Genomic DNA, 11,503 nt, shown 5'->3' with positions numbered 1-11,503 from the left:
TAAAAGTGAGCTAAATTTTTTAGTTAAGATTAGCCAGGATTTATTGTAAAATTATTTCAGTTAATATTGTAGGTAAATGTGGATTCTAGTATATTACTAAAAAGTTAAAGATAGCTACTATTAGAATTCAAAATCAGATTATATCTTCTAAATCACTAGGGGAAAATTATATAGAATTTATAAAGGGAAAGACACCAGGAAAACATAAAAATTCAGTTAAAAACAAGATTTTTGTACCGATTATTTATCTGTCACCATTTTTCAATCCTGTTCTTTTAAAGTCCCTGATTTTTTTTTTTTAGGATTTTATTTATTTATTTATTTGACACAGAGAGAGATTACAAGTAGGCAGAGAGGTAGGAGCAAAGAGAGAGGGAAGCAGGCTCCCTGCTGAGCAGAGAGCCCCATGCAGGGCTCGATCCCAGGACTCCAAGATCATGACCTGAGCCAAAGGCAGAGGCTTAACCCACTGAGCCACCCAGGTACCCCTAAAGTCCCTGATTATTCAGTTCCAAACTAAGTTGACCTGCAAAAACATGGAGTCCCGGGTGCCAGCAGCCCCCCTCCCACCACATGCAGCTGGACATCTACATATAATTTCTGACTGCCCCAAAATTTAATTACTAATAGCCTACTCTGGACCAAAAGGCTTATAATAACTTGGCGGATTGACAGGTGTTATATTTTTAATGATATATGTATTATTATTGTATTCTTACAATAAAGTATGCTAGAGAAAAGAAAATGTAATTCAGAAATTCATGAGGAAGAGAAAATACATTTATAATATCATATTGTATGTAATAGAAAAAAAATACATACACAAGTGGACCTGTGGAGTCCAAACTCATGTTATATTAGCACCTATCCATATATCCATGTATTTTCTAAGTATCTCTCACTTGAGCCAAAGTAAAATGTCACATGTACTGCTTAAATTTCTATCCTTTTGGGGATTTTCCATCACCACTGTTCTTGAGGACCAAAACTAAGCGAGACTGAAATTCTGCAGCCACCCACTTCAAGTGAGTGCCAGAAAATCACACAAAACCATGTACAAATCAGGTCCAAGGTTTCTGCTCTTGAGTTAGGTGGTCATAAGAAACCACCATGAGAATACAGATGAAGATTAGAAGAGAAGAGACAATGCAGAAGAAGTTGTCAAAGAAATCTGGATCATCTGCTCCTGCAACTTACTTGTACTTCTTGTACCTCCTGGACCGACTTCCTACACACCGTTTCAACTTCATAATAAATTGCTGCTCTGAGTATCCAACCTTATTCCCTAGAGGTTCAGATACAGTGTCCCTGATGAGCAGCTTAAATTTGATATTCTCTGATTAGGCATTCATTCCTTGTGATGTCTGCTAGCAAACCAGGGGATGTTTCTCAAAAATAGATAGATACCTTCAGAAAGGGGCACAGATTTACTCCAAAATCCTAGATGTTTGTACTATGATTCTGCTACTGGGATTTTATTTTTTTTTTTAAATTTTGGGGCGCCTGGGTGGCTCAGTGGTTAAGGCCTCTGCCTTTGGCTCAGGTCATGATCTCAGGGTCCTGGGATCGAGTCCCGCATTGGGATCTCTGCTCTGCAGGGAGCCTGCCTCCTCCTCCTCCTCTCTCTCTGCCTGCCTCTCTGCCTATTTGTGATCTGTCTGTCAAATTAAAAAAAAAATCTTTAAATTTTTTTAAATTTTATTTATTTGACAGAGAGAGAGAGATCACAAGTAGGCAAAGAGAGAGAGAGAGGGAAGCAGGCTCCCCGCTGAGCAGAGAGCCCGATGCGGGGCTCGATCCCAAGACCCCAAGATCATGACCTGAGCCAAAGGCAGAGGCTTAACCCACTGAGCCACCCAGGCGCCCCTGCTACTGGGATTTTTAAGAGATTTCATATAATATGTGTATTTATCATAGGCATCTCATGTATTGTTGGATCTACTGGATCATGAAGTCTCAGATAGAAATGCCTACACTGATTTCCAAGTTCCTTAATTTTCACTCCTATCCAATACCCTGAACTCAAAATCACATGTCCAACTGCTGATTTGACTTCTCTGATTTGATGTCCACTGAGTTCTTAATTTCTCCACGTCTGAAACCAATTCTTAATTCTCACTTCCAACCCCAATTAACCCTAGACATGCTCCTCACCTAGTTTTTCTCAATTTTCAAAATTAAGTAAATTATTACTTATCTAGCTTTTCAAGACAACTTAAAAGTCAGAATACAGACCTTCTCACACAGCTCTTGATTAGACAACTCTTTCCGTTCAGCCGTTCCTCCTCTCTCCATTATATTTTATTTAAAAAGTCAGAGTGAGTTTTTTAAAAAGTTGGATTATGTCTAACTATTCAATATTTCTCAGTGGAATCTCATCACCATTGGGCATTTTAATTTATTCTCAGAAATTAGGACAATATTTGATACATAGGAGATGCTGGTAGACAGAATAATGCCTCCTCAAAGTTGTCTATATCCCAAACCCCAGAACCTTTGACTATGGTCCTTACATAGAAAAGGGAACTTTGAAGACATGACTAAATTAATAATCTTGATGTGGAGATTGGCTTGGATTATCTCTATGGGTCCAAAAGATCAGAGTCTTATAAGAGAGAGATAGGAGGATTAAAATCAGGAAAGATATGATAAAAGAAATGTGAGTTCTAGTCAAAAAGAGATTTGAAGATATTACGCTGTTGGCTTGAAGATGGAGGACAGAGCCACACACCAAGGAAGCCAAGCGGTCTCTAAAACATTGAAAGGCTAGGAAACTGATTCTCTGCTAGATTTTCCAGAAGGAATGCAGATGTGCTGACACCTTGATTGACATTAGTCCAGTAAGACCCATATTGGACATCTGATCTCCAGAACCATAAGAGAATAAATCTGTGTTGTTTTAAGCCATGAGGTTTGTGGTAATTCATTATATCAGGAATCAGAAATGAATCCAGAGCTATCTAATAAATACTGCAAAATGATGAAACTAAATAAATTCTAGTAAAACTATAGCCTTGGACAGAGGCCATAACACCTGGGTTCTACTCCCAGCTCTGCCATGTTAACTATAGAATCCTAGAAAAATCATGATCTTCCTGTAAACTGGAGATAATGTCTCACCTTCTCAAATCTCAGAATTATTAATAGGTATATTGGTTTCCTATTGCTGCTGTTACAAATTACTATAATCTTAGTGGATTAAAACAACATAAATTTATTTCTAAGGATCAGATATCTAAAACTGGACTCAATAACTAAAATCAAGGTGCTTGCAGGACAGCTGCCTTCTGAAAGCTCTGAGGCAGAAATTGTTTCCTTGCCTTTTTCAACTTTAAAAGGCCACCCAAATTCCTTGGCTCAGATCCCTCGTCCATCTTCAAAGCCAGCAGTATAGCATTTTGAAATCCTTCTCTGCTTCCTTTGTCACTTTGCCTTTCTGACTCTGATTCTTCTTGCCTCTGTCATATAAGGACTGCTGTGATTGCAGTGGGCTCATCTAACTCATCCTTAGTAATTTTTCTATCTCAAAATCCTTAACTTAATAGCATATGGAAAAATCCATTGTGCTACATAAAGTAATATATATTCACCAGTTTTGGGGATTAGGATGTGGAGATCTTTGGTGGAGAACATTATTCTATCACAGAAGGTCAAATAAAATAACCTATAGACAAATGCCCTGGGACCATTAAAGCATGAAACAAATACAGGATAAACTCAAGTTAAAGGAAAACTCCAATTTGGTTTAAATACTAAGAGGAGACACTGAAAAGTCAATTTTTAGAATTATACTCTTACTTTTCTGTTTATCTTTATAGTATGAAAATGGTTTTCTCATTTTAATTTTTTTTAAGTTTTATTTATTTATTTGACAGAGAGAGAAAGAGAGAGAGAGAGAGAGACCACAAACAGGGGGAGCAACAGAGGGAGAGGGAGAAGCAGGCTTCCCGCTGAGCAGGGAGCCTAGTGCAGGACTCTATCCCAGGACCCTGGGATCATGACCTGAGCTGAAGGCGTACACTTAATCGACTGAGCCACTCATGTGTTCCTGAAACTGCTTTTTTTTAAATTATTAGTTCCTTTCTACACTTCACTGAATGAGCTTTTCTTTTAACTATTCATTCACCTTTACCGCATAATACAAAGAGAAGTTATGTGCTTCTCTGAACAAAATAATTATCTAACTAAAAATGAAATTTAAAAACTGCATCATACACTCTAGGAAGCCAAATTTACTTTTTATTATTGCTGACGAACACTGAGCCAGTCTTATTCTCTGCCAAACAATCACTTAAACTTCAGTGAAAAATATAAATTTATCCATAATATCCATGTTGTAAGGTATTTTAAAATATTTTCCAGTGGCATCCCATCTCATCTCTGTGTCTTAATTCTGTACTATTTTCCAACAGGTATGCACCAAAAGATTGATGAGATCACACATTCTTGAGTTGCACCTATATATTGTTTTTAGATATGTATTGCCAAAATTCACTAGCCTGTAAAAAAAGGTAGGTAATCCCCATGTATAGATTTTCATCAAAACTTCACTGACTGAAACAGAGAATCTTTTCATATATAATTATATGGTCTCCACGTTGGAAAGATACCACTGTCCGATGCTTGCTGAATTTCTGAGTCTCCCTTTCTCTTCACCAAAACTCACAAATAGCTTTAGGTCAAGTAGGAGAATGATAATTAAACATTTCTGTAGCATCATTACCCAAGCATGTGGAAATTTTCTGGGTTCAGTGAGTGGAAGAATATCTTTTATTGATTCAAAAGCACCAAGCCAGATGCAATTACATATTCTGAATGCTTTCCAGTGGATAATTTTTTTGGTGCTAGTTGGAATAATTACTGAGCAAAGAGTTGCTCTCTTATTTCAGTAGGGGAAACCAAAAAGTTTCTGGATCACCAAAAAACTTTACAAAAGACTTTAAAAATTGTTTAGTTATCCAGGATTTTTTCCAAAATTTATACTTAGTCATCAACAACTTTTGCTTTTATCTAAATATGGTTTTGTTTATGCACAAGAAAAGCACCCCCTGCCCAAAAAATAAAAGAAGCTTTAGAGAATACTGAGCTTGGCCAGAAACTACATTCTCTACCCTAAATCCCGAATTCCTGCAAATCACTTCTTATAAGAAAGAAACAAAACAACAAAAAAACAACCTAGCATGGTATACAATTTATATTTCCAAATTACTATCCCTTTGACAGAAGGTTAAAAAATGTTTTGCTTTTCCTGCATTAGAATAAATAAATTAAAATATTTCTTATCAAAATTATTTAACCTCATAAGTTACCTTTATGTTTGACAAGACCTATTTGGAATGAACCATATAAGGAAAATCTTTCCACAGGCATATAAAGGCAGATAGACTAGACTCTTTTGTAAAGACTGAGATAAATCAGACTAGCATTTTAATTTGCACAGGAAGAGAGGAAGGGGGGGAAATACAGTCGAACATGAAAATATTCTCTTGAGATGCTTCAATTAGATTCTTGCCCCTTCTCCTTAATAAAGAGAAAATCACAAATTTAGAACAGATACCCTCTCAGAAATGATAATTATGTTGCAATACTGGTTGCATCAGGATGGCATGCTCTTTCCAATGAGTTCTGCTCTTATTATGGAAGTATCACAACTTCCGACACAGCACTCTCTGGGAAATAAAAGAGTGAGGTATCTGTTAAAGTGACTTTATAGCACAGAGAGCTCTCAGAAGAGCTCATATATTGGAGGAAAAGTTTAAAGAGTTGTACATAAGTAAGAACAATAGAAAAAAAATCTCAAAGATTTGAAGATAGATTGTTTCGTTTTGAACTCACTCTTTCCCTTCATTTGTTCCTTCCTTCCTTCCCTCCTTTCAGAGAGATAAAATATTAGAAAACACATTTTTAAAGGTATCAAAAATTCATTTTTTGATGAAATAAATACCCTTTATGATTTAAAAGATGCAAATAAATTTAAACTATTATTGAAAGTAAAACATTCTTGATAATTAGGCAAAAGAGGATTCTTCATGAAGATTTAATTTGAATAGGTACGGACTCACTTGTGACAGCAATCTTCAAATTACTTTGCAAAACAAATTTAAGTGACTGAGATTATGCTAATATCTACATGCCAGAGAAATATAATCATCAAGTACAGGAATCTTTATATTGTACGATGTTGGGAACCCTGGAATTTCCACAAAAATATTTCTGGGCATAGAAATGAGGGAGCTCTGAGTTTCCCAAGTGACATTAAGCAAGCAGCTGGATTTTTTCTCTTACATATATTAGGCTTCCACATAAGATTTTATATGAAGAGATGATTCTCTATCTAAAAGCATTTGGAAGAACATTAAGTTAATCTGTTATTTTAGGAAAGAAAATCAGAAAATTCTAACAAATTACTCCCGCCGCCATCTCCCCCAACTCCCTACCAATTTGGGGTTTGTTCCTAGATGCAGAAGAATATAGATATTTTTAGGAGTTTTCAAATTTACAAGCTAAATTCTCATTCTCTTAATGACACCAGTACAACCACATTTTTCTTCATAAATACTCTCATCTCTACCAACCATGTCATCATCATTTATAAATGATTGCCATGTGAAGATAAACCATCTTGATGAAAATGCTTTTAAAAGGCCAAACATTGCCGTAGTACAAATAAACTCAATCAGTAGTTCTTGTCTTTATTTTTCCTCTTCTGATACTGAGGGGATAAATTAAGGTTAAATGAACAAACAGTAGTTTAGCATCATAGCCAAGTGCTCTGTCTGAGCAAAGGGAACCATTCCTGGAGAAGGGTAGAGAATTCTTTGAAAATCACGAGGTTTGGCTTTCAAATTTTGACTTTCACAATTGCACATCCCAAGTTAACAACACAGACAGTAACTGTGGACACATTGTAAATGATTTTAGGCAATGATTCTAGCAATTCAAGCAAGTAACTTGCTACCTGAATTATCCAGTTATTACAAACATCTTCTTCTTTATTTGAAATGCCCATATAAATTATTCCTTTAATTTTTCATTCTGGGCAAGAATACACATGAAATTAATCCCCTTTAGGTAATGAAATCCCTAACCCATCAGAGTTCTTCAATGATTCCTAACCATTTGCAAGAATTCTCCCAACATCAAAGACTCTTGCATCTCCATACTTAGGAGGATTTTGCACCCCATGGGAGCCTTCCCTGGTAGAAATGCTCTAGTTTAAACCCAAAATGTTGTCTTCCCTGAAAGAGGCCATTTGTTAACAAGTCCTGAGGGTGCTGTTGATTACCTCAAGCTTTTGTCTGGAAAAGTTGTTTTTGATGTTCTTTTCAGAGAAACCTAAAGCCCATTTGGAAAGGCATAATTCAGAAACATATTGTTCTTTTTTTTTTTTTTTTTTTTGAGGAGCCTTTCTTTTCCCTTACCCATAGAGATAAAACAACACAAGTGTATTTGCAGAAATATTTTCTCCAAGGTATTTTTCTCTGAATGCTTGGAACTTTTGCAGACACACATACACACATATTCTGTTATTTCAGATACTGCTGTTTCAGAAGGAACTGGTACTGAAGTTTGTCTTATCTTACCTATTTTTATTTTTCCTCTCTCTTCTTTAGATTATATATAATATGTACTTATAGGCACATCAAGACTTAACTAATTTTGGGGGCGCCTGGGTGGCTCAGTGGGTTAGAGCCTCTGCCTTTGGCTCAAGTCATGATCCCAGGGTCCTGGGATCGAACCTCGCATCAGGCTCTCTGCTCGGCAGGGAGTCTGCTTCCTCCTCTCTCTGTGCCTGCCTCTCTGCCTACTTGTGATCTCTTTTTCTGTCAAATGAATAAAAATCTTTAAAAAAAAAGAAAAGAAAAAAGACTTAACTAATTTTTCCCTTAAATTGTAGAAGTGGTATGACAAATCTGGAGAAAATTTAACAAAGAGGAAAAAATACATTACCTCTGATCCGAAAATACTAACACAACTATCTTCATTTTTGTTTTGTCTTTTCTGTACTTTTCTGACTTGCATCCTTGGTATTTATTTACATTGTTAAATTATATCAGGAATGCAACATTATACTCCGCCTCTGCTATTTTGTGACTACTTGCATTTTCCATGTCTTCTATAATTATGATTTCTACGTAATATTTGTATGAATGGATGTACTATAATTTGCTTACTTATTCCTTTACCAGCCATTTAGAGAGATGGGAAGAGCTCTTCTTCCTCTTTTTCATTTCCTTTCATTTTCATTCTTTTCATTTTCCTCTTCTTCATTTGAATTTTAATTTACCATAAATTCTCAAATATAAACTGTCCTGAGCTAAATGACATAGCATTTCTATTTCTGAAACTGTTAAATTGAAATACAAAATAATTATGCCAAATTCAATTGACACCAACAAATTGAGAGTGATCTGATTTTACCATAACATTTCTTGTATTTGTATTATAGCTTAAATATAATATATACATATATATGCATACATATATAATATACTTCTTCATAGGTATACAATGATATATTCTTATTTACTATTTTATAATTTCCCATATAATATTCTTCTTTTTTTAAGTGATGGATGAAACTGAAATAGAGAGAATAATTATTTGTCTTCTTTAAGCTTTTCCTAAATAAGGCTTAAATGCCAAATGATTGTTATCTAGTATCTTAAAGTTATTCTGCAACAAATGAACTAAAAATAATGCCAACTTCATTTTTATGTACTATTTGAATGATAGTCTGCAAAAGCCAACCAGAAAATTTTGTTTTCCATGATCTATGAAATAGGAAAAGCCAGAACATATGATTTTTAGCAATGTCTCAACTGTAGCCTCAAGATTAGTTTTCACAAAATGGTAACGTCCTATATGACTATACAATAAAGAAAAACAGCTCTAATGCTCAGCCACTCTCCTAGTTGTCTCTCTGAAGTATGCATCATGACAAATCAGCATCCACATGACTTACCTTCTATTTGACATAATCTTACACTTAATTTCCTTGTAGTGCTGATGGTAACTATTTCTTTAGTTGTACATTGTTTCCCTACCTGTGTTCAGTCATGACCTCCACTGGCTAACTGCTTTTATTTACTGGGCTTCTAAAAACATCCTTGTTGAGATAAAAAATTCCCCCATTTAAAATCTAAAATTCAGTGGGTTTAATATATTCATGAAGCAGATACAAAAAGAAACTTTGTACCTGTCAGCATTTCCTTTGGATATATAATTGCTGGATCATATGGTAGTTCTATTTTTAATTTTTAAATTTTTTTAAATTTTTAATTTTTTGAGGAAATTTCATACTGAATTCCGTAATAGCTTATAACTTACATCCCACCAACAGTGCACAAGAATTTCCCTTTTTCCACATCTTTGCCAACACTTGCTAACTCTTCTCTTTTTGAAATAGTTACTCTAAAAGGTGTGAGATATCTCATTGGGATTTTTTTTTTTAAGATTTTATTTATTTGTCAGAGAGAGAGAAAGAGCATGTGGTAGGCAGAAGGAGAAGGAGACTCCCTGCTGAGCAAGGAGCCTGATGCAGGACTCGATCCCAGGACCCTAGGATCATGACCTGAGCTGAAGGCAAATGCTTAACTGACTCAGCCACCCAGGCACCCCACATTGTGATTCTGACTTGCAATTCACTGATGATTACTGAACAGTTTTCAGATACCTGTTGGTCATTTGTATATCTCCTGTTGAAAGATGTCTATTCAGATATTTTGCCCTTTTTTAAATTGGGTTATCTGTTTTCTTGTTGTGGTGTTGAGTTCCCTATATATTTTGGGTATTAACCTTTTATCAGATGTATTTTGCAAGTATTTTCTCCCATTCATATGTTGTCACTTCACTGAGACCTGAAAGTGCAAACTACTAGAAGGAAACATAGGGGAAAAACTTCTTAACATTTTCTGGGAAATAATTTTTTAAATTATGACCTTCAAAGCACAGGCTACCAAAGCAAAAACAGACCAATGAGACTGCATCAAACTAAAAAGCTTCCATACTGACCTGTTTCTTATATTCAATCTCTGGGTAGAACCATACAATTAACATTTAATCTCAAATGTTACATTTTTTTCAGTTCTAGGTTTTCCATTTGGTCTTTTCCATAGTTTTTCTTTCTCTCATGAGATTTCCTATCTTTTTAATTATTTTCTGTATATTTTCATTTATGTCCATGAGCATAAATAACGAGCTGTTTTAAATAAATCTCTGTCAGCTTATTTCCTCATGTACTGTATTGTATATTTTCTTGAGTATTGGTGACATTTTAATGTCCCTCATACATGTAGTTAAGTTTTTGACATGGTCAGTAATATGTTATAGATTCTGGATTTTGTTATGCTCCTGTGAAGAGAGTTCTATTTTTTAGGATTTTTTAGAATAACTTGGTTGAATTCAAACAGAAAACTTTTATATCTCCTGCATTAGGCAGTTGCTGAAATCTCAATTCAATTTTTTTCTTTTTTACTTATCTGAGCTACTTGGACTCTACCTACACATGCATAGTTCAGGGGTCAAACTTTTCGGCAAGAGTCTATATACATAATTCTGGGCTCCCCTTTTCCTGGCTACTTCCTTCTTAAGGTTCTCTCCCCTCATTTTTCAGCTGTTGTCTTTCCCCTGAACTCTGGCCTCTGCTTCTTCAAGCTAGTAAAGACAGTTTATCCACTACCTGAGTTCTAGCAATCATAAGACAGGGCAAAGCTATAAAACAATAAAATTCCTCAGGGCCAGTTACTTCTTTCAATTGTTAATTCCCTTCTCTGCATTCTTTAGTCAATAGCCAGTGTTTTCTGGTTATTACTCATTTTATCTAGAATTTGTAGTTCTTATCTGTGGGATGACTAGGCTAAAAGGAGATACTCAGTCATTACTGGAAGCCAGCTTGCTCCATCATCAAACACAAAAGCTTCTACAAGATTCCCACGTGATTCTAACCTGCAGTCAAATTTGAGCACCACTGCCTTTAACTCTAATTTCTCCTTTTCTGAACTGCAACTAAATATACTGCCTTTCAGTTTAGTTCTAACTTGTGTTCTCATTATTATGCATTACTGTGCTTCTCCTACCCACTATTAGTAAAATGTATTGGAAACAGAGTATTAGGGTATCCTTATTTAGTATGCCTTAATGTTTTAGCATACCTGAGGCTCCTGGTTGATAATTGATGAGTACTCCAAAAACTGGTTGAAATCCAACATCTTTAACTCAGACAAAAGGATAATATTACAAACTATGAGTTTCACAAATAAGCAGTGTATCCTTTCAAGTTTTATAAAAAGCCTAAGTTTTTCTATATAAAAAGCAGTTAAAGACAACAGGTCACTAAATAAATCACTCACTCATTATGTAATTATTTAAATAATCTAGATTATCCAAAACGGTAACAGCAAAAGGCAAAAAAAAAAAAAAAAAAAGAAAAAACAGTAAGTGTTTTCTTTTCTAGCGATTAGCTAATTTACAGTATTTAACAGCACTTGGGATCTATATTTTA

Source organism: Lutra lutra, chromosome 13 (assembly GCF_902655055.1).
Source record: "Lutra lutra chromosome 13, mLutLut1.2, whole genome shotgun sequence".
Classification (NCBI taxonomy): domain Eukaryota; kingdom Metazoa; phylum Chordata; class Mammalia; order Carnivora; family Mustelidae; genus Lutra; species Lutra lutra.
The sequence above is the reverse complement of the archived record's forward strand: the minus strand, read 5'-3'. Positions refer to the sequence as shown.